We start from the raw sequence: 23,395 nt of genomic DNA on the forward strand, positions 1-23,395 counted from the left end.
GTGGCTCCCAATCTCCTTTAGATATGGCATTCCCAATTTTATAATGACAGTAACAACAAAATAAACTTTTATTTGTGAGAACTAAAACAAATCCACAATAAAACTTGTAGAGCTATCAATGCAAGGGAGTGGAGCTTGGATTCAAAAGGTTTTTTTACCTTAAACAATTCCTGAGAATCCATGGAAGTAGATAGCCCAATGCAACTCGGCAGATAACATACCCATATCTGGATGCTCTGGGAATTGTCAAAGGTACTGCAACCTTGAAGGCTCACTTCTGACACCAGAAATGTAAAAGAAGGAAATTCCCAGCTCTGTCAGGAGGGGAAGAATGAGAGTTTTATTGAGGAACAATACAGCTTGAACTGGGCAGCACTGAGTAAAAATACAAAACATCACACCATTCAAGCAAAGAAAGGGGTCTATATACATAGAAAACAAAGGAAAAGTAGAGGGTTAATGATTGTTTATAGATAAATCACCTTCAACTTGAAATCTTTTGAAATGTAAAGGTCGGCCACTTGATTAGGAGGGAGTAAGTTATCACCCAGGTGAGTGGCGCCAGCCGGTTCGTTTATACATGACTATAGTCATGAACACAGTTTTCCAGGAAACAAATTTTTATATCTTCACATATTCTTCCCATGTATAAATACTTTACATCCTGACGTTTTGCTTCCTGGAAATGCATGTTGGCCCTGTCATTCTTACATCTGACACGAGTGCCTCCAGTCTGAAACTGTCTTGTTTACAGGTACTTGTGTTATATGAGCACTAGGTAACTAGGACAGTAGGTGATATTCAAATAATTTTAGGGGATTATATAGACAAGAAACTAAGAGAAAAATAGCAATAATGCATTTATAATAAATACCATTTACATAATTTGAAATATCTTTACATATTTTTAAAGAGCAATATGAATGAAAAGAAACACAAGAACCTCATTTAAATTGTTGCAAAGAAGGAAAGGATGGGAGTACACTACGAGTACAAAAGGAGATATAATGAAACATAAGAAGGACATTTGCAAAAAAAAGATGATAATGCACCTTGAACTGAAGAGTATCATAAACTCAACTTCTGTACCTGAAGAGAAGACATCAAAAAAATTCACAGCAGAATTTTGTACAGTAATATTCTGCATAACATCCATTTGGTCAACTTCCAGCCGCATATAAGTCTGCGATCCCATAAGGTATAACAAAGTTCAGAAATCCAGATTGAAGAAAGGAAGTAGCAGATTTAGGCATGTCACACTAGACAATCAAGACGATCCTCAAAAACAAAGAAAAAATTCTCCAAGCTGTTAAAAGATCAGCTTCACTGAAAGCTATAAAGCTAATGAAAATTCAAGAGGGACCTATATCAGGTATGGAGAAATTTCTAATGAGAACCAAATGCAAAAGGAAATCCCTCTCAGCTAAGGCACAAAGTCTGTTCAAGATGCCTAAAGAAAAAGCATGACCAGACTATGACAATGAGTTTAGTGCTAACTTCAGGTGATTCAAGGGCTTCAAACAATGTTTTTCACTACATAATGAAAGGGAGTGGTGAGCCTAAGAGTGCTAATGCTAAGGCAGCAGAAGTATTTGTTAAAACTTTAGATAAACTAATTATAAAAACAGAGGGAGGTTATTTCCCCCAGAAAAATTTTAATATGGATGAAACCTTCTTATTCTGGAAACAAATGCCTGAAAGGATCTTCATCCATGATATGGTGTTTGCACAATGTCCAAATCACACAGAGTCCTATTTCACAGACTATATCATGGGCATTAAGCAACACATGACTGTGGTGTCAACATCAGACACACTCTCTCTAAGAGAAACTAAAGTCTGCTTATTGGTCATTTGTCTATCTTCTTTTGGAAAATGTCTATGCATATCCTTGCCCATTTTTAATTGGGTTGTTTTGTTTCTATTATAGAGTTGTATGATTTCATTACATATTCTAGACAAGTAAATATCAGATAAATGATTTACAACAATTTTCTCTCATCCTATGGGCTGTCTTTTCATTTTCTTGATACTGTTCTTCAAAGCACAAAAGTTTTTAATTTTAGCAAAGTTCAATTTGTCCTCTTTTCTTTTTATTTATTTATTTTTGGTTGCTTGTGCTTTAAAGGAAACCATGGTGGCGTATTGGTTAAGTGCTATGGTTGTTAACCAAGAGGTCAGCAGTTAAATCCACCAGGCACTCCTTGGAAACTCTATGGGGCAGTTCTATTCTGTCCTACAGGGTCGCTATGAGTCGGAATTGACTCGACGGCAGTGGGCTTGGTTTTGGTTTGGTTTTTGTGCTTTAAATATTGTATCTAAGTAACCATTGCCTGATTAAGGTCACAAAGATTTACACCTATTTTTTTTCTAAGATATTCATCATTTTGGCCCTTTTATTTAGATCTTTATTTTGAATTAATGTTTGTATACAGTGTGAGTTAGGAATCTAATTTCATTTTTTTACATGTAAATATCCATATATTCCAAAAGATTATTTTTCCTCCACTGAATTTTCTTGACATCTTTGTCAAAAATCAATTTGCCATGAGTCTACTGGTTTAATTCTGGACTCTCATTTCTATTCCGTTGATTGATATGTCTGTCCTTATGCCAGTACCACACAATATTGATTACTGTAACTTTGCGATAAATTCTAATATTGGGAATCAGAAGTTCTCCAACTCTGTTGTTTTTCAAGATCATTTTACTCTTTTGAGGGGATATTCTGGGTTTCTTACATTTCCACATGAATTTTAGCATCGGATTGTCAAAATCTACAGAAACTCCAGATGGAATTATTATATGAATTGGGTTGACTCAGTAGATCCATTTGTGGCGTATCACTACTTTAACAATAAATCTTATGATACATGGACAGGAGATGGATTTGCATTTAGTTACCTTTACTGCTATTTTTTTCAGTGATGATTTGTAGTTTTCTGCATACAAGTCTTACGCTTTTGTTAAATTTAGTCCTAAATATTTTTTCATGCTTTTGTAAATGAAATTTTTTTCCTTAATTTCACTTTTTAATTATTCACTGCTAGTGTATAGAAACAAGGAGCCCTGGTTGCTCAATGATTAGGTACTCAGTTTTTAACCAAATTGTTGGTGGTTCAAACCCACTAGTCACTTTACTGGAGAAAAGACCTAGTGATCTGCTCCTGTAAAGATTTGCAGGCTAGGAGACTCTACGGGGCAGTTCCACTTTGTCATATAGGATTTCTATGAGTCAGAATTGACTCGATGGCACACAACAACAATGTATAGAAATACAACTAATTTTGGTATAACCAAAACAAACCAAACCTGTTGCTGTCAAGTCAATTCCAACTTTTTTTAGCAACCCTATAGTTCAGAGTAGAACTGCCCCATTGGGGTTCCAAAAAGCAGCTGGTGGATTTGAACTGCTAACCTTTCTTAACCACTGCCATATAAAGATCTTTTATATTGCTACTTTGCTGAACTTTTTATCACTTCTAATAGTTTTAGTGGATTCCTTAGTATTGTCTATATAGAAAATAAGTCTGTCTTCAAATGGAGATAGTTTTGTTTTTTTCCTGAGTCAGTATAATATAATGGTCAGCCAATGATCAGTCAGAAGATTTCCTTAAATAGGTTGCCTTTATCTCTTCCACTTTTTGCCCAGGGGATCTGTGTGAGAAGGTCCGTCTTCAGACTTCGGGCAGTTTATAAGACAAAGTTAGTTTTACTTTCTGTTTTATTAACAAGCATTGCAACAAATCTGAAGATACAAATAGAACTACCCATTTAATCAGTGCCCTTTTCTGTGAATAAAACAATTGTGTGTGTGTCTTCATACAAATTGTTCATTCAAAAGCAAGCTCCTATGGATTCTATATCTGATGCATCGAGTGAGAGCTCAGCAAGTGTTTTTCAAATGAATAAAAGATTGACATGTGTTAGGTGGTAGAAGAGTACAAAAATAACTAAGACACTGTGCATTTCAAATGTTTTCAAATATTTGTTGGTTTCACTGAAGGATTCAGGGGAAAAAAAAAAAATCAAGCTTTTCTAGACATCCTCCAGAAGACGACAGTGCCTTTTCTTTGTCATAATAGCTTTCTCGAAAAGTGGCCATGAGGACCTGATTCTCTCTCTCTCTTTCATCTCTATTTCTCTCTCTCTCCTCAAAATAGCATCCTTTAAAATGCATGGAGATTAAACATAATATAAGATATATATGGTAAGGTAATTATAAACTTATATATCAAGATGTCTTGGACACATTGTGAACTTCGGTTGGAAAAACCACATTTTAAATTCTGTCTCAGCTATTTACTAATTTTATGCCTTGAACTGTAAGCTTAACCTCTCTGTTAAATAGGGATAATTTTGTTTCTCGTTAATAATAGAAATAACTACACTGGTATCTTGAAATTTGGGGGCTTTGAAGTAATGTGTGTGGCATATTCCTGAAACACAGAAAGAACAACAACAACAAAAAAATTAGCTATTATGTGTATAACAGGTAGCTCAATAATAGGACGAGCATATCAAGTGACTTAGATTTTGTTTTATTTTAATTGCTTAATACATTCTTTGTTCCATTTCTCAAATGAGTTTGGTTATTCTCGTCTCTCTGAAAGGAGAATATGTATGTTTGTGAGCAATTCTAGGATCACATGGGCTGTGAATGACTTGAGATGCAGCCACACAGTAGAAAGAATTAAGGAGAAAGAAGAGGAAAATTGAAACTTGTTTTAGTTGTTTTAAGTTGCTTCATACGTTGAACAACACTCTTGATATTTCCTCTACTCACTAGTGAACCAATGATTATGTTTTAGTCATTATCCTCTGATTACCCATTTTTATAAGTTATATGCAAATACAGGAGCTGTTTTGTCCATTATAAAAAGGATTGCTCTCAGTTTAATTTGCCTCTAATATTGCTTTATAAACAGCAAAAAGAAAAAATCAAGTATGTGAATGGAGGTGTTCTGCTTACATTAAAGTGCCAAGATCTTTTCGGCTATCAATCCTTGAGACCACCAAACTACCCTTCCATTATAAACACACACATTGTTTCTTTGTAACTCTGAGTTTGAGCAACTGTGACCTATTCATTGCTCCAGAGCCCAGTACAACCCCTGGCATGTGGTAGCTTTTCAATGTATAACTGACTAAAATAAAACGTTCAAACCAACAAACCAACTGGTACTGGATAGATGTCCATACTGGCTTATACATGTAACATAAAAAGAACTTGTCAGGTTGTTTTAGTTGTGTTTATCTACATGTTCTGAATTTCCTCTGTTTTTCCAGGGAAGTGAATACTGCATATAAAATTGTTTTGGTAATGTGAACGCACACAAGCCACAAAATTCTGCTTTTATAAAGCCATTCATTGCCTCCGGCTTTTCTCAGCTCCAAGCCACTCAGAAAGGCTTATCAACTCTGTATTTTCAAATGCGTGTCCAGATGGTAACTTTAAATTACTTGTTGCTTGCCTATTTCTTCCCTGTGATAGCAGGTGATTACAAGAGGACTTATAATTAGCACTTTTACATAAATGGAATTTGCTTCAATACTGAATTTTGTGCACCACAAATTTAGAGTTTATGCTCCCAAATTTATAGTGATGCTTATCTAATTGCTTTTGTATGGGAAATATCAAAACTAATTTATATTTATATATATATATATCAACTATTAAAAATTACATAAGAGTGCTAATTATCATGAATAATAGGTCTACATGGAGCTCTAATAGATGTGATGGACTTATCAATTACAGCATTGTTCATACCCTGTTCTACTAATAAAAAAAAAAAAATTTAAAGTGAGCTTCAATTCCAGCTCTCATTTCTGTATGTCACCTTTATGATTCTTTTTTTTAATTTTTATTGTGCTTTAAGTGAAAGCTTACAAGTCAAGTCGGACTCTCATACAAAAACTTATAGACACCTTGCTATATACTCCCAATTGCTCTCCCCCTAATAAGACAGCATGCTCCTTCCCTCCACTCTCTCTTTTTGTGTCCATTCTACCAGCTTCTGACCCTCTCTACCCTCTCATCTCCCCTTCAGACAGGAGATGCCAACATAGTCTCATGTGTCCTACTTGATCCAAGAAGCTCATTCTTCCCCAGTATCATTTACTATTCCATATTCCAGTCCAATTCCCGTCTGAAGAGTTGGCCTTGGGAATGTTTCCCGTCTTGGGCTAACAGAAGGTCTGGGGACCATGACCTCTGGGGTCATCCTAGTCTCAGTCAGACCATTAAGTCTGGTCTTTTTACAAGAATTTGGGGTCTGCATCCCACTGCTCTCCTGCTCCCTCAGAAGTTCTCTGTTTTGTTCCCTGTCAGAGCAGTCATTAGTTGTAGCTGAGCACCATCTAGTTCTTCCAGTCTCAGGCTAATGTAGTCTCTGCTTTATGTGGCCCCTTCTGCCTCTTGGGCTCATAATTACCTTGTGTCCTTGGTGTTCTTCATTCTCCTTTGTTCCAGGTGTGTTGAGATCAACTGATGCATCTTAAATGGCCCCTTGCTAGTGTTTAAGATCCCAGGTGTGATCTTAAAAGTGGGATGCAGAATGTTTTCTTAATAGATTTTATTATGCTAATTGACTTAGATGCCCCCTGAAACCATGGTCCCCAAACCTCTGGCCTGGCTACGCTGGCCTTCGAAGCATTCAGTTTATTCAGGAAACTTCTTTGCTTTCAGTTTAGTCCAGTTGTGCTGTATATCACCTATATGTTTTTGAAGTAGTATCAATGTCTAACAGTTTGGTTCCCAAATCTGTTAGAGGAAAGGAAAAAAATCTTTTTTTATTATAAGATACACTAAAATAATACTATGTTAGATAAATTTGCCTATAAAAATTAGCCTTGTATCTATCATCATCAATTCACCAATATGAGAGTTTACTGATTAGGCAATTGATTCAAATGCTTTTGAAAATCAATGAACATAGCTAAGAGAAAAAAAAAAAAAGCAAAGGGCTAAAAATGTGTATAACAAGCTTTTATTTATTAAAAAATAGGAAGGAGTAAATAATAACATTTTTATAAAGATGAAAAACAAGCACAACTCTAAATAAGCGCTGTTTAGAGTTGATACATATAGTAAAGCTATTAAAAAATAAGGTAAATAAATAAAAAATGCAAGAGAGTGATTATGTCTGGTAAAAATACAGAAATATGTGGTTGGTAAGGGGCATAAAAGTAGTTTTAGCATTATTTTTTTAAATAAAGGAATACAAATGCAAACATACATGCTTTTGTATGCATATAATATTTCTAGAGAGAAGACAAATAACTGGTAACAGATTGCCTCAGTGTGGAGAATTTTGAAGGGTAGGATAGGAGTTTTTTTTTAATCATATATTCTTTGTATTGTTTTAATATTTATATTTAAATATGTGAACTTTCAAATATTAAACAAAACACAATATCAAATCATTAGTCAAAGAAACTAATAAATGACAATATTTATTGAGTAATAATAAGGAATACAAATCAGTACTAAAGTCTATGAGGTCATAGACATGATCATAATGCAACAATAAAATAAAAATAAGGAAATTATTTAGAAACAATGTGGTAGAATAAGAAGCTCTAAAGGTCAGTACATCCATCCACCAAAACAACAATTGAACTGGAAAAATAAGTTGGAATCAACCATTTTGGAATTCTGGAGCCCGACTGGCTACTTAAACTAAACAGCGTGTTCCAGATAAAGGGAAAGGAAACAAGTGCTCCAAGAGGCTACCATCATTCATTCCTCAGCCCCTCCATAGTTCAGGAATGGCAACCCATGTCGCTAGAATGATTGGCTGGTTGTGGGAACCTGGTCCTTCAGGATTTGAGGTTGCACAGTTTGCACAGTTGGGTTAGTTGGGTGGTGCCTGAGAGATGGGTGCAGATAATTGCAGGTAGTTTTGGGCCTTTTGCGGAGCTCCACAGACTACAAAGTATTTTCCAATGAGATACAGTGATTTGGCTAAATAAGAAAAAAGGAGGAAGATGTTTAAGTTTAGTTTGTGAGAAGAGTGAGCATAGGTACTGTGCGTTGTGAAAATATTAAAAAAAAAAATTCATCAGTGCCTCCTTGCCTTTATAGTCTTTTTAATGAGCAGATATATCGAGGTAGAAAGAAAGGACTGGCAATTTACTTCTGAAAATCTGCCAATAAAAACCCACCCTGATCACAATGGTCCTACCCACATGGTGGCCATGACTCAGTAGCAGCTAAAAACAACAACAAATACCAAGACAGAGTTTGACAAAAGTCTGGAAAACATCATCTATGTCTTTAAAAGGTGGAATGTTCTGGAGGCTTTACTAATAATGCCAACTTTGCATTAGTTTTCTTATTTCTTTTAGTTCCTTTCTATTAGGAATGTCCAGGAAAGGAATTAGAAGCAAAGACAGGAAGAAAGAAAAAAAAAAAAAAAAAGGAAAGAGAATTGAGTGCTGATGACTGGCCATGGTCCATGGCTTTGCCTATTTCCTGCCAGCTCAGCTATCCTGCCAGGTGGTGCCGTAATTTGTGGGGAGGGCTAGAAGGCAGCCCATGTGTCAGAGTACTTCTCAGGCCAGATGGAAAGAGGGGCACAGGAAGGGAAGGGAGTTATGCATGGGTGGTGTTCCAGTCTTGATTCTATTTGGCACCGAGCAGATATGGATGAATGGGAGGACTAAAAGAGGTGGAGACCCATGCACATATTTCAGCAGTCTTCCATTTCCCCAACTGGCCATCTGGGCAACCATTATGAAAACATCTACACTCTGTTCACAAAGAACTGAGATTTAGGGAGTGATTATTTCTCAGTTAGAACATTTTTGCAATGCTTATATCCTAATTTCTCTTCCAGCTACAGAAGACACTACTAAAATGTGCACTTCCTCAATTAAAAAAAAAAAAAAAACATATTTCAATACTCCAATGTAGTACTACTTTCTGTCATATAAACAGCTAGCTTTGAAAAGTATATTGTTTCATCACTACCCCTTGACTGCTTCTTTGAGGCTGATATAGTCTATTGAATTCTAAATTCATGTGCAAGAACTATTTTAGAGAAATGCATCCTTGACACAATGGGGCTTTGACTTTTTATGTATTTTCAAGTCTCCAATATTGATCTGCATATTGAAACATCTTACGACAAACATTCCTGAGCATCCTTAACTGACAATTTTCAATTGCTTTTAGAAAATGGCTTGGATGAAGGTTCCATGGTGATTGACTGAAGTGGGGTCTGAACTTGTAATTATCTCCCAACTAATGTGTACGTTTATGATGGGGAAGCCTCTTCACACAAAGAATTTGTGATAATACATCGCAAAATATGCAATTTTAAAGAACCGTTTTGCGAAGCTGTTGAATGAAATCCCTCCTTGACATTGACTACACACAAGCTCCCTCCTCCCCTTCCTTGCGTGCTTGTTGAGAGGAGAGCACTTGCGGTTCACCGTCAATGAGAACCAGGCCCCTGCGCTCCACTCCAGCTGTCCACTGGAACCAAATGAGAGCAACCAAAGAGCAATGGGAAAATGGCCTTTATTGTCCCCAATATGGGGCTCACCTTATAAGCCTTTCATGTGTTTCCTCTTTGGATACCTAACTATCTTGTTTTTTTGGGGAAAAAAAATCAAGGATCCCAGTGGCTGGGGAGAATATGGCCATAGATGTTTAATTCTAAAAGGTTTCAACAATTTTACATGTATCAAGACTAACGATTGGGTACAGGTTTGGTATGTGCAACAGAGGAGAAATCTTAGTGAATATATGACCTGTGTGTTCACTTTCACTGTGAGAAATAATAATGGATTAGTTATAAAAAGATTGTGGTTGCAGGTGTTCTCATGAGTTGGTTTTACCGAGCCTAGATTCCTGCTGAGGAAAGTGTATGGTCCTTGAAGGAATTAAATAGAATTCCAGTGTCTAAAAGCACTAATAAATCTGTGGCAAAATATTTTTTTTTTCCAAAAAATGTTGTAATAGAACTGATTCATGATTTGGTCAATCGTAACTCTTTGATGAAATGACAGCCTTTGCTGACCCTTTAGCTGTGACCTGACACATTTATACATAGAGAAATGACCTGTAACAATAGCATGATTAGGTCTTTGTCATATTTTTAATAGTTGAGTATTCAGAATATACAATTTTCTAGGTCTTTTTTCCTTCTCTTCTTCCTCTTCCTTAACTTTTAATCTTCCTCTCTTCCTTTTTTCTTAGTTCCTTTCTTTTTCCATCCCATTAGCAATTCATTTTTGTCTTCTTCAATGGTTCCGTCAGCTTTCCTTTCCCATCCTTCCTTGACACCCTCTTCTTCCTTGTGGCTTTCCATATTTCTTCTCTCACTAGTCCACTTCTTCTTTCTTCCCCTTTCTTATCCTCTTCCTTATTGTTTGGCAATAGCTGTTAGTTCGAAAATATCTGACATTGCTCTCTTTGAATCCTTGACTTTCAAATAATTAGGGACACTTTTTCTTCTTACTTATCTGAATTTCCTCTGATCTATTCAAGATGATTCAAAATTCTAAATCTTTGGTAGCCTCCTCCCCCAAGAAATTCTGTGGGAAGTAAAGCTGAAGAAAAGGACAAGAATTTGGCAGGAAAAAAAGAAACTCTTTTTATGTGCCTCAAATCATAAGAACTCCAACTTCCTTTTCTCCTTCTGATGCCTCCTTTCTTCCATTTTCCTTTATTTTCTATTCACTGACACTGTGAAGGGTTTTTAAATGCAACACATGTTCTAAATGATTTTACTGAAGTTTGAGTTGGGAAAGAGGAAATTATCTCTCTTTCTATCTTGGCTGGATTCTATGGTATTTTAGTAGTAATGTACATCTATGAGGAGGAAATATATTGTGATTTCTGAAGACAAAAATTTCTTTAGATCTCAATTCTTTTCTTAGATGCCAGGATCTAGCCTTCGGCAGTTCAGTAAACTATTGATATTCAATGACTGGTTACCTATAGGGTCGCTATGAGTCGGAATTGACTCAACAGCAATGGGTTTGGTTTTTTTTCGTGCGGTTACCTAAAGCCCTTGGGTTTTCCTCATTTCTTCTGAGTTCCATCACTATTTGCCCATGTTTCTGTTTAATTGAATATCTGCTAGATGTGGTAAAATTTCTACCATTTGATTTTGCTGTTTTATTATAGTACTGGTACAGCATCTGTTCTAGTAAGAGATGGCTGAAAAGAATTTGTCACATGGTACTTATTACCCTGATATATTCCAGCCAGTGCTGTCTTCCAACATGTTTCTGGGTGTAATTATAGAATTTTCATCAACAAAACTCTAAGCATTTAGAGATCTAGTTACCTTTCTAATCACTTGGTAAGTCTCCACGGAGTCTGAGATCAACCAAAGAACATCTCTTTGAGCTCCGCCTACAAGGATCATGAGAAACAAGAACAGAGTGGAAGATAAGTTACATTAACATATAAATATACATGCATTAATATAATATAATATATAATAAATATGTTTGTAAAACTTTAATTCTGCAGAAATTATCACCTCTTGTCAAAGACAATCATAATACCAACTTTTGATTAACGTAGTTTTTGTAAGCCAACTTTTGAGAAATTATTTTTATATGGAAACCTGAGAATTTATGGATTTTTCAGTTGGTAAAAAATGTCAACTTTTGAGAAATTATTTTTACATGGAAACCTGAGAATTTATGGATTTTTCAGTTGGTAAAAAATGTTAGTTAGCACTTATTTAATATTAATAGCACTCACAATAATATGACAATATAAGTATAAAATTATAGATTGTTATATTTAGATGAAATGTTGACAGGAAAAAAGAGTCTATTTCAAAGTCAAAACCTTTTATGTAACTCCCATATAATAATATGATGTTGACTAAGTATACAATTATAAAAAGCTATAAGAAATCCCTTATCATTTTCAATGCACTTTTGAAATCCTAGGCTACTATCTACATTTGAAAACATGGTAGTACAATTATGTGTGGTGTATTTATTCAACAAAAAAAAATTCTCGATTCAAAAACTCATTCAAAAAGTCATCATACTAACTCTATTCTCTGCATTGTAATAAGCCCACAGACTTTCCCTCTTAGGATTGAGTAAACATTCCAATTTACAAGATCAGTTTGCTCAGAAGGATATAAGATGGGCCCCAATACTTGCCATAGTTTAGCACCAGGCATCCCTGGTCAACCACAGAAGTCCCTGCAGCTGCCCTGGAGCAGTAATCCATACAGGAACCAGGAGATGAGCTGCAGATGAGGCAGGTGCAGGAGCTGCCCTGATTTAAAAGCTTCTAGATTAAAACATGGAATTCCAGAACACTTAATTATGCTCATGAGGAACCTTTACATTGATCAAGAGGCAATCAAGGTGATTGATCAGTTGTTTGGACAGAACAAGGGGATACTGATTGGTTTGAAGTCAGGAAATGTGTGCGTCAGAGTTGTATTCTTTCACCATACCTATTCAACCTCTATGCTAAGCAAATAATATGAGAACCTGGACTATATGAAGAAATCAAAAGACACATTACATTGGGTAAATCTGCTGCAAAGGACCTCTTCAAAGTGTTGAAGAGCAAAGATGTCACCTTGAACACTAAGGTGCGCCTGACCCAAGCCACGGTATTTTCAATTGCATCATATGCATGCGAAAGCTGGACAATGAATAAGGAAGACTGAAGAAGGATTGATCCCTTTGAATAGTGGTGTTGGTGAAAAATATCGAATATACCATGGACTGCTAAAAGAACGAACAAATCTGTCTTGGAAGAAGTACAACCAGAATGCTCCTTAGAAGCAAGGATGGCGAGACTGCATCTTGCATACTTTGGACATGTTGTCAGGAGGGATCCGTCCCTGGAGAAAAACATCATGCTTGGCAGAGTTCAGGGTCAGCGGAAAAGAGGAAGACCCTCAACGAGGTGGATTGACACAGTGGCTGCAACAATGAGCTCAAGCATAACAACGATTATGAGGAAGCGGCAGGATGGGGGAGTGTTTTGTACTGCTGTGCATAAGGGTCACTGTGAGTTGGAACCGACTCGACGGCAACTAACAACAACAACCACAGATTAAAGCTCATGCCCTAAAGAGGACAGTACCTTTTCAATCCCAATTTTACAGGCATAGGGACATACCAGTTAAAAGGATCACCATTCTTAAGAAAGCCTAAAGCATGGCACCCACCCGAAATTTCTATTCTAGTTCACTTGTAGTTCCTTCCAGTTCAGATATAATTTACTACTCATTGGCCATTTTTATCATAAGCAGTGTTGCCCTGTAACATAAGTGACATTTTTACCTTTACCAAGTTACCAGGGGAACTGGGCCAGACAGCATAACCAAAGGTCAGATAGGAACTGGCGATGTACTTCAGCATCCTTATGGGGAAGAGGAGGAAGCTAATGTCACAGAGCAACCTTTCTGTAGTCAAACTCAGATCACACAGCTAGTTAATCTCAGAGCAGAGGCTAGTTCTGCACCACCTGGCTCCTTACCCTGAATTATTTTTACCACACAACATCTTCCTTTGTAAAACAAAGTGTACTACACGTATCTTCTCACCCAGATGTGTAAATAGCATGAACGAGTTGGATCATTTCTTATATACTTCTGTCCTCTCTCAATGCTTAGCATGTAAAGAGTTCTCAATCTATATTAGTCGATTAATATAAAATGTTACTGCTAAAACAACACCCAAATCAAAGCTATGTGATCTTGACTATATTTTTCTAAGTTTATTGATGTTCATGTTTTACATGGCAGAATCCAAGACTTTGCCCACTTTGAGCGTGATTACATTTCTTCCTTCCCCCGATTTGTTAGAGTTGCACTTGATCACATAGCATTCCAAAAACAAAAACCCAGTGGCGTCGAGTTGATTCCGACTCGTAGTGACCCAGAGTAGGACTGCCCCATAGAGTTTCCAAGGAGCGCCTGGAGGATTCGAACTGCCGACCCTTTGGTTAGCAGCTGTAGCACTTAACCACTATGCCACCAGGGTTTCCCACATAGCATTAAATCAGAATTTATTCAATTTCTTACTTATATTAAGACATTCTGAGTATTAACAAGAATTCACCACCCTATATAGTGCTTACTACTTATTTTCCAAAGTGATGTTCAATCCATTAACAAATGAGGATTTAATTAGCAATTACCAAAGGGTTGCTGGAGCCCTGGTGGTGCAGTGGTTAAGAACTCAGGCTGCTAACCAAAAGATCGGCAGTTTGAATCCACCAGCCACTCCTTGGAAACCCTATGGGGCAGTTCTACTCTGTCTCATAGGGTCACTATAAGTCAGAATGAACTCGACAGCAACGGGTTTGTTTTTACAGGGTTTCTATGAACTGGAATCAACTTGATGGTACACAACAACAACATAGGCAAACTTTATCCTCAGCAGTTCAGAAATGAAGGTAGATATTAGATTAAAAACTGTCTTTACACTGAGCTTTCAATTTTCAATTAAGTTGGAAAATTAAAACATACATGGGAAAATTAATCAAATATAGAAGACCCTTTATACTAAGTAACAATAACTAATACTACAGGAATTCACTAGATAGATTATTTTGATGACCCCCATAAAACCCTTTACCGTCGAGTCAATTCCAACTCGTAGCAACCTTCTGGGACAGATTAGAACTGCTCCATAGGATTTCCAAGGAGTGACTGGTGGATTCAAACTGCCAACCTTTTGGTTAGCAGCCATAGCTTTTAACTGCTATACTGCCAGGGTTTCCACTTTGATGGTCATGTATCAGTAAAGTCTTCAGCAGGAACATGAGACTTGAACTAAGACTTAAATAATATGTTTGACTCCATCCTTGGATGAAGTGTAGGATTTACAGAGATTTTATATAGGCAGAAAGCAGGTGGTGCTGTTTCAAAACACAGATGTAATATGGCTTCAGGCCAGGAATGCAGGGTGCTTTCTTTCTTCTTACTAAACAATGGATAATTAATCACATGTTATAAGATGAATTGAGAGATAAAGAGGAGACCCTAGACCTCCTCTGTCCAAATACACCATGGGAATGTGACACGATTTCTTATTTTGAATTCTGAAGGCACAAGCCTCTTAACGATCGTCAGTGTCTTACAAAGCTATGTATTATTGCACTTACCAAGTTGCATTGCATTATACTGATTCAAACTGAGACTAAACTCGCTATTCCCATCACCTACTACAATGTCTGGCATATATTAGGCATGATTGTTGTCGTTGTTGTTACGTGTTGTCAAGTCAGTTCCAGCTCATAGTGACCCTATGTACAACAGAATGAAATACTGCCCAGTCGTGTACCATCCTCACAATCATTGTGCAGCCACTGTGTCAATCCATCTTGTTGAGGATCTTCCTCATTTTTTTTTTTTTTTTTGCTGACTGTTTTACCAAGCATGATGCCCTTCTCCAGGGACTGATCCCTCCTGATAACATGTCCAAGGTATGTGAGGTGAAGTCTCTCCATCCTTACTTCTAAGGAGCATTCTGGCTGCACTTCTTCCAAGACAGATTTGTTCGTTCTTCTGGCAGTCCATGGTATATTCAGTGTCCTTCGCCAACACCATATTTCAAAGGCATCAATTCTTTTTCAGTCTTCCTTATTCATTGTCCAGCTTATGCTTACATATGAGGTGATCGAAAATACCATGGCTTGGGTCAGGCACACTTTAGTGCTCAATTAGATGAGTATTAGGTGATTAATATTCATCAAACGAACCTGAAATGAAAAGACAAAGACTCAATGCTTGGTACCTCCCTCAATGACAATTAAAAAATCAGGTTCTGTGTCACCCATAGCTAGGGATTCTCAAAATGCTAAGGGCAAGTAGGATAAACACACTTTTTGGTTTTCTAGAGAAAGTTCCAGTTTGTGCCTGTTTTCTGGCAAAATTATCAATAATGTCCCTTTGACTCTTAAAGTTTACGCAGGTTAGACAATAAATTAGATGGTCATCCTAATTATAAGACTAATTCTAAGATGAAAAGTGGCATAGATCTCTTATTCTAATGCCATGGCACGGAGATAAATACCTTTAACATTTCTACGTAGTTCGTATATTTAAACATATATTTTAAAAAATCAGGAGATATACTTTATGTACAAGGCTTATATTCTTATTTTCATTTTATGAAAAACATCCTGTAACAAAACAGTGGTGTGCTGGAGACAGTTTGTATATGCGCACGAGAGCCAAAAATGGGCATCTCTTTTCAACAACGTGTTCAGTGACATAAAGTTGGTAACTCAGAAAAACCCATATTTGTATTATGTGAATCAAAATCAAACTCGTTGCCATCAAGTAGATTCTGATTCATAGCAACCCAATAGGACAAGGTAGAACTGTCCTGTAGAAAAGTTGTGGTTAAAATGCTGGGTTACTAACTGAAAGGTTGGCAGTTCAAACCACTGGTCAATCTTTGGGAGAAAGATGTGGCAGTCTGCTTCTGTAAAGAGTTACAGCCTTAGAAACCTATGATGTAGTTTTACTCTTGTTAGGAGCCAGAATAGACCTGAGAGCGGTGGGTCTGGTTTGGTTTGGGGTTGTATTACTCACACCATGGAAATTGGCAAGGACTACAAACCAAAATTTGCTTTTTGTTTGCTTGTTTTGAGAGTCAGTTTAAATACAAGCATACTACTGATGCATTCATAACAGGTAACTGAAAAAATATTGATAAATGTAAAGAAGAAAATAAAAATCACCCATAACCCTAGCATTTGGGGATTACCACTGTAAATATTTTGATGTTTTTTCCTTCTAATTTTTTTCTGCTAGCCCATGTACACTCACATGGCAGCCCAGTCTTTAAACCACCTGTATGTAAATGACCATGATCTTCTGCAAAAATTATCCAAGGAGTCTGAATATTTCTTCTAAGAATGATGGTATAGCTCAAAGCTTTTCATATCTCCTCTGTCACTATTGACAGAAAACCATTTTTAGAGATCCACTATGAACCATACCTGACTTCCTGAAGGGAAAATTATAATTCCGAGATTTATCATTTAATTTATACACTAGACTTGAGTCTAAATGAAATTTGTTCTTTCCAAATATAGCCTTAAAATGAAGATTGAAGCTATTTGAAATAATATTTTCCAAACTGCTGAAGACAACGTCAAGACAACAACTCCATTTAGTTTTGCACTTGGTGGTACTCTTGGCAGGAAGGTAATGATGCCGGGTATTTGCTGTGTAAATGTCATCTCAAGGTGTCCATTTTGAAACTAAATATCCATTTGGATGTAAAAGTTACATTCTGAATGTTAAAAATCAATAATATTATTTTACTGGTCCACCATGTAGATGAATTTATTTATGTATGAACCGTTGCACTTTTTAAAAGAGATAATTTTAGCCAGAGTGTATATATTTTATGCAATTCAAACTATGTTTCATGCATTTTAAGTTGAGTTTGATAAAAACACGAATGTATTTTCCTAAGTCCTTTTCTCTATCATTCTTAATCCCATGTGCATTTTAAGGGAAATGAATTCCGTGTGTTTCTTATTCCATACACTTAACTCGTCAAACAAGGTTTTCTAAGGGCCCTTTGATATCCAAGAAGCCCTTTGAATCTTTTTATGAGACTTTTTAAGCCTTTCTCCTCAGAAACAGGAAGTCACGTTTGGCCACGACCAAAAGAACTTGCATACCAAACGGTTTAAGTTCAATTTGAAAAGGCCACACCACTGGGCTTGGATAGGTTCTAAACCTGGCAACACATGTTCTCCAGGCCCAGAGAAAAAGGCCAGTCAGGTTTTGATCTACTGGGAGACCACCAATAAAAGGGCATAGATGTAACATGTTGGAGTCGTGCGGAAATTTTAAGAGATGGCGAGATCATATTCAAACAAAAACAAATAAATAAATAGTCTTTCGAAATTCTTAGAATTTAACTGGCAGAATTTGTGTTTACTTATTTATATGTGTTTTGTGAAAGGTGACAGGGCTGAGCACGGAGTGATGCCCTGCATACGGTATTTTACATCTGGCTGTATTTACGCCGACTGCATAATCTGGTAGTTCTAATTCTTTTTCTTCCCACACACTGCTTTCAAATTTCTGTTTTTCTGCTGTAATCGTGATCCAGCAGCCACTAGGGTAAATTCTTCAGGGAGTTGGTCTCATTCAAATCCACAAGGGATTCCTATAGCTCATTTTATCACAGACATCTGTGCCGAAATTTAAAATGTCCTATTAGCTTGTGGTTGTATAAGAATGCCACAGGATGTTGGAAAAATCTTATACGGATGTGTATATATGTACATAAATTAAGGAAAGGTAGCTTTATTGAAGCTGAAACCATGTTCAGACATAAATCAGATTTCTCATTATGTTAGGTGTCAGAATAAAGTGTATGCTGACATCCTCAGAGCATGAGGTAAATAAATAAACATATGTCCAGTTAAATGCTAAATAACAAAACCAAAAACCACAAGATACATGCCATTTTATTACCAAAGTTGTGTAATAATTCAAGAAAAAAAAATGCTTACGTTACATAATACACTGAAAATTCACTACTTATTAGGAAAAAAAAAAAAAAACCTACAAGGTACCTATGTATGTAAAGACCAGTATTCAAAACATAGCCACAACCGCAACTAATGACAAGCCTAGAGTGAAACATCAGCAAATTTGTTTTCCTCCAGTGTTCCCTCTCTGATGTAGTTAAAATGGCCATCTAAGTCATTAATTGCAGTACCTTACATTTGGATATTTTCCAACTGCCTTCAATTCTATTATCTCAATTGACCCTTATAAAATCCTTTAAGTGTATATAAAACAGGTATTAATATTACTCTCTGAAAAGAAGAAAACCAGTCACAGAGAAGTGAAGATAATGCCCTAAAGGTCATGGAACTAATTAATGTCATGCAAGAAGAAGAATTTATATAGTATTAGTTCCATACTATGGCTTTTATGGAGCCCTTTCGTGCAGCGGTTAAGAGCTCAGCCTGCGAACCAAAAGGTTGGCAGTTCGAAATCACCAGCCACTTCTTGGAAACCCTACTGGGCAGTTCTACTCATCCTATAGGGTAGCTATGAGTCAAAATCGATTTTGTGGTGCACAGCAACAGCAGGACCTTTAAAAGGTTCCTTCAAAACAATGCTACAAGGTGGGTACTATTTGCATGAGATGAGGATGTTGAAAACCAAGTTTACCAGACTTCAAAGCCTATTACCATGTTTCCTCTTTAAATCCAAGATTAGAACTCTGTATTCCAAATCTATACTTCCTGTTCTAGCTCATCTTCTTCCGCATTTGGCTGGTCCTCCTTTCTGATCACTTTATAAAGGCCTTAATGTGATCTCCTCAAATGAGTGTTTTGAACTGAACCCAACCATGTACCCAAATCAGTTACCTGTAGTCATTGGATTAACTCTAAATAAAACCAAAAGCTTTTTTATACTTAAACTGTGAACAAATTAAAAAAAAAAAATTAGAAATATATTATCAGCTGAACAGTTTAGAGGAGAACTAAAATTTTATGAAGTTATACAGAATAAAATAAGTATTAGTTTAGGCAGGGGAAGGTGGTACGGTGTGAAGACCATGCTTTGGAACCAGCCGACCTGCTTTGGAGTCACAGCGCTGCTGCTTCCCAGCTCTATGTTGTGGGACAAATCACCTATTACATTTTGTTCAACTGATAAATACCAAAAACAAACCAAACCCATTGCCATTAAGTTGATTCTGACTCATAGTAACCCCGTAGGACCGAGTAGAACTGCCCTACAGTCTCTCCAAGGAGTGGCTGGTGGAAGCAAACTGCACTCCTTTCCGTTAACAGCCACAGCTCTTGACCACTACACCACCAGGGGTCCGAATTGACATACAAGAATTAAAAAATAATATTAATAACTCTGGTGGAGTTGTTGAGACTAATAAGAGATCATTTAACTAAGAAATTGATACAAAGAAAGAATTTAAAAATGATTGCTGTTAACAGTTTTATCAAAGTGAACATGAATAATTTATTGTTTATCCCCAATTCAAATAAGATAAAAGACAGAAAAAGGGAGGGTGTGAAGGAGTCAGTAGTGCACTTTAAGAAGTTAATCCACATGGTAATCATTTGAATACAATGTCCTCCGACTTTCATGACAAAGACATCAAGAAATAAACCTTAAGGAAAGTCTAAAAATGGGGTTTATTAAATAACTTTTCTACCAACAATATAGGATCTCCTGACTTGATGGCAACGGTTATGTCACTACGGCAGTGGGTAGAGGGGAAAAAAATAGCAAAGGTGAGAAAGGTTGACATGTGGGTGTACTTTTAGAGTCCAAAGAAAATGAGTAACTTGGAACAGGATTTAGCCTGCACAGAAAAACAAAACTCTTTGTCTCAAAGTAGAACACAGAGGTAATAAAAAAAAAAAAAAAAAGGTACACATTCCAAAATCTAAAAAAGGAAAAAAAAAAAGTAGTGAAATATTTGGAAAGGCCAGTATAAATTGGTGACAAGTCTTAGCTATATATTATTAATTTTTATGAAAAAATATTTTTGCTTTCAACGCACTTGTTAAGGGTGTCCCCATAGAAATCCCACGGGCTTACTTCACAGAAAAGGGAAGCTGAATTGTTTTGAAATAGGTGCTTCTACCATGGTGCACTCATTCACGCCATTGGCTTTATTAAGTCCTTGTTACAAGTGAGAACTCCAGTACTGGGCACTGCAGCCCCTAGATGGTACAAACAGTTAGCGTCCAGCTGCTAGCTGAAAGGTTGGTGATTTGAACCCCCCCAGAGGCCTGGTGATCTGCTTCCAAAAGGTCACAGTCTTAAAAACCCTGTGGAACAGTTCTGCTCTATGCACGTGGGGTCGCCATGAGTTGGAATGGACTCTGCAGCAACTCGACAACAAGTCCTGGGCACTATGGGAGGGAAAGGGAAAGTGTTTAACAAAGGTTCCCATGGAGTGTGTGCCACACTCAAGGCGCTCACCACCAGGTGGGAGAGGCAGGCACGCTAATAGACAGGTAAAGCAAATATGACATACTAAACAGCAGAATAAAGGTGAAATCAAAGTGCTCTGGGAATTGAAGGAAGTGGCATTTGCACTGAATCTTAAGTAGAAATCCAAGGTGTCCCAGATTTAGAAGGAAAAAAAGAACATATTAAAAAGAATCATATATACACAGGCATTAAAGATGAGCACTGGCATAGCACGTGTTGTGCACAACATGAGAAGTGTTCTGGTGTGGTTAGAAAATATAGTGTCTGATGAGCAAAAAAAAAAAAGAGTTGATGGAGAATAAGTCAGCGGGCTGGACCCTGAAAGTGCCACACTGAAGAACTGATATTTTTTTCATCTTGGGAAAAGAGAAGCCATTGCAGTATTTTGGATTTTAGAGATATGTTTCATGAATTTTAAATTGTTTCCTTAGTAGTGGTATTTAGTAAAGGAAGAATTTACTAAACAAAGACCTCTATCAGTCACATACCTTTTGAAACCATTAATTTCATAAAGAGTAGCCGAGTCCTTTCTATTCCATGTGCTGGGATCCACAAGAAAAATAAGTTAGAGACCATTTCTTTAAGAAAGTCAACATCTATTCACCCACAGTTCTGAAATCTTGGTGAAAATAGTCTAAACTGGTATCCACCCAAAAACAATTTGCTGGAGGTGCAGGACCATTTTGAAAGGTTTTAAAAAATTCATCCAGGAAATCTCCACTTGTGGAGCTTAAGACCACCAGCTCTGGGGCCACAGACCTGCCTTGGTCCCTCCCCTCCTGCCAACTTAGAAAAAAGGCTGAAATTCTTCCTGATTCATCAGGGGGCTCCCTTCAAGATATCCATGCCACGGAGTTGATTTTAACTTAATGAGACCCTGGGGTAGCTGGGAGGTAGGTGCCCACAAGTCCACTAGGAAGACCCAAAAACCAAACCCGTTGCCCTCGAGTCAATTCTGAGTCATATTGACCCTACAGGACAGAGTAGAACTGCCCTACAGGGTTTCCAAGAAGTGGCTGGTGAATTCAAAATGCTGACCTTTTGGTTAGCAGCTGAACTCTTAACCACTGCTCCAAGCAGCAAATAAAGCAGGTCACTCAGACCTAGGCAACAATATGACCAACCACAACTTAAAACATGCCTAAAGTCACGAAGATAAACCTTTAGTTCCCAACTCAAATTTATCTGATTGTCAGAAACAGAGTATGTTGGGCAGCACCAAGAAAAAAAAAAAGGGAGGGGGGACTTTGGCACTAAACACCTCTTATTTCACTACTCACTGGCTCTGCACTTCTAGCTGTGTGATTTCATATTATCATCAGCATTTCTAAGACACAGTTTTTTAATCCATAAAATAGAAATAATAACACCCAATTTATGTGTTTGTTGTGAATAAATTAGACAATACTTGTCCAACCCCTACGTACCTTGTCCATGTTAGCTGCCCTGGAGTCAGCCCTCGACCCATGGTGACCCCTTGCACAGTGGAATGAAAAGCTGCCCGGTCCTGTGCCATCTTGATGATCAGTTGTGGATGGGGCTGCTGTGACCTGTTTTAGAAAATAATATTGGAATCATTATTCCCTGTCCTTGAGCATAGAGAATGTGACCCAGCTGGAGCTGGGCTCACAAGGGCTCACAAGAACTCACAAGGACGCGTCAACTAGGTCCTGAGGTATAAAGACAATGGCTATGATAATCTTGGAAAATATCTTTTAGGGAACCTTTCACATAAGCCAATCAAACAGAACACAAAAGACTTTCCACTCTTATCTTTTTCCATTAGCATTTAGTGAATAGAAAATGTATTGGACCAGTGAAGACCCTCCTGACTGTCATTACTGAAACCTGTACAAAGGACTAATAAGAAAGACGATTCAAAATGTAGGATCACAGTTTCTATCCCATCTGTGAAAAGGTGAAGTTTTCAATGGTTTTGCCCATTTTTAATGCCAATATATACTGATGACGCTGGGACTCGGGCAGACATGGCTGTGGCAGTATGCCCGTTTGTCTTCCCATTCTTGACTGTTCTGTAATATTCCTTGGCCTAGGACAGATATGGCTTTCGCAGCCTGCTTGTTCGCTTCCCACCTTTGCCTTTTTGAATATATGCAGAATAAAACTTTCTTTTTGCTTTACTAAACTGTGTAATGTTTTTCCCCTACACAAACCATAGGATTTTCACTGGCTGATTTTTTAGAAGTAGGTTGCCAGGCCTTTCTTCCTAGTCTGTCTTAAGTCTGGAAGCTCAGCCGAAACCTCTTCATCATCATGGCAGCATGCAAGCCTCCTCGGACAGACAGGTGGTGGCTGCACATGAGATGCAGTGGCTGAGAATCAAATCCAGTTCTCCCTCATAGAAGGTGAGAATTCTACCGCTGAACCATTGGTGCAGAGTTAATGGGCTCAGCTGCTAGTGGAAAGTC

Source organism: Elephas maximus, chromosome 12, assembly GCF_024166365.1.
Source record: "Elephas maximus indicus isolate mEleMax1 chromosome 12, mEleMax1 primary haplotype, whole genome shotgun sequence".
In the NCBI taxonomy this organism is placed as follows: domain Eukaryota; kingdom Metazoa; phylum Chordata; class Mammalia; order Proboscidea; family Elephantidae; genus Elephas; species Elephas maximus.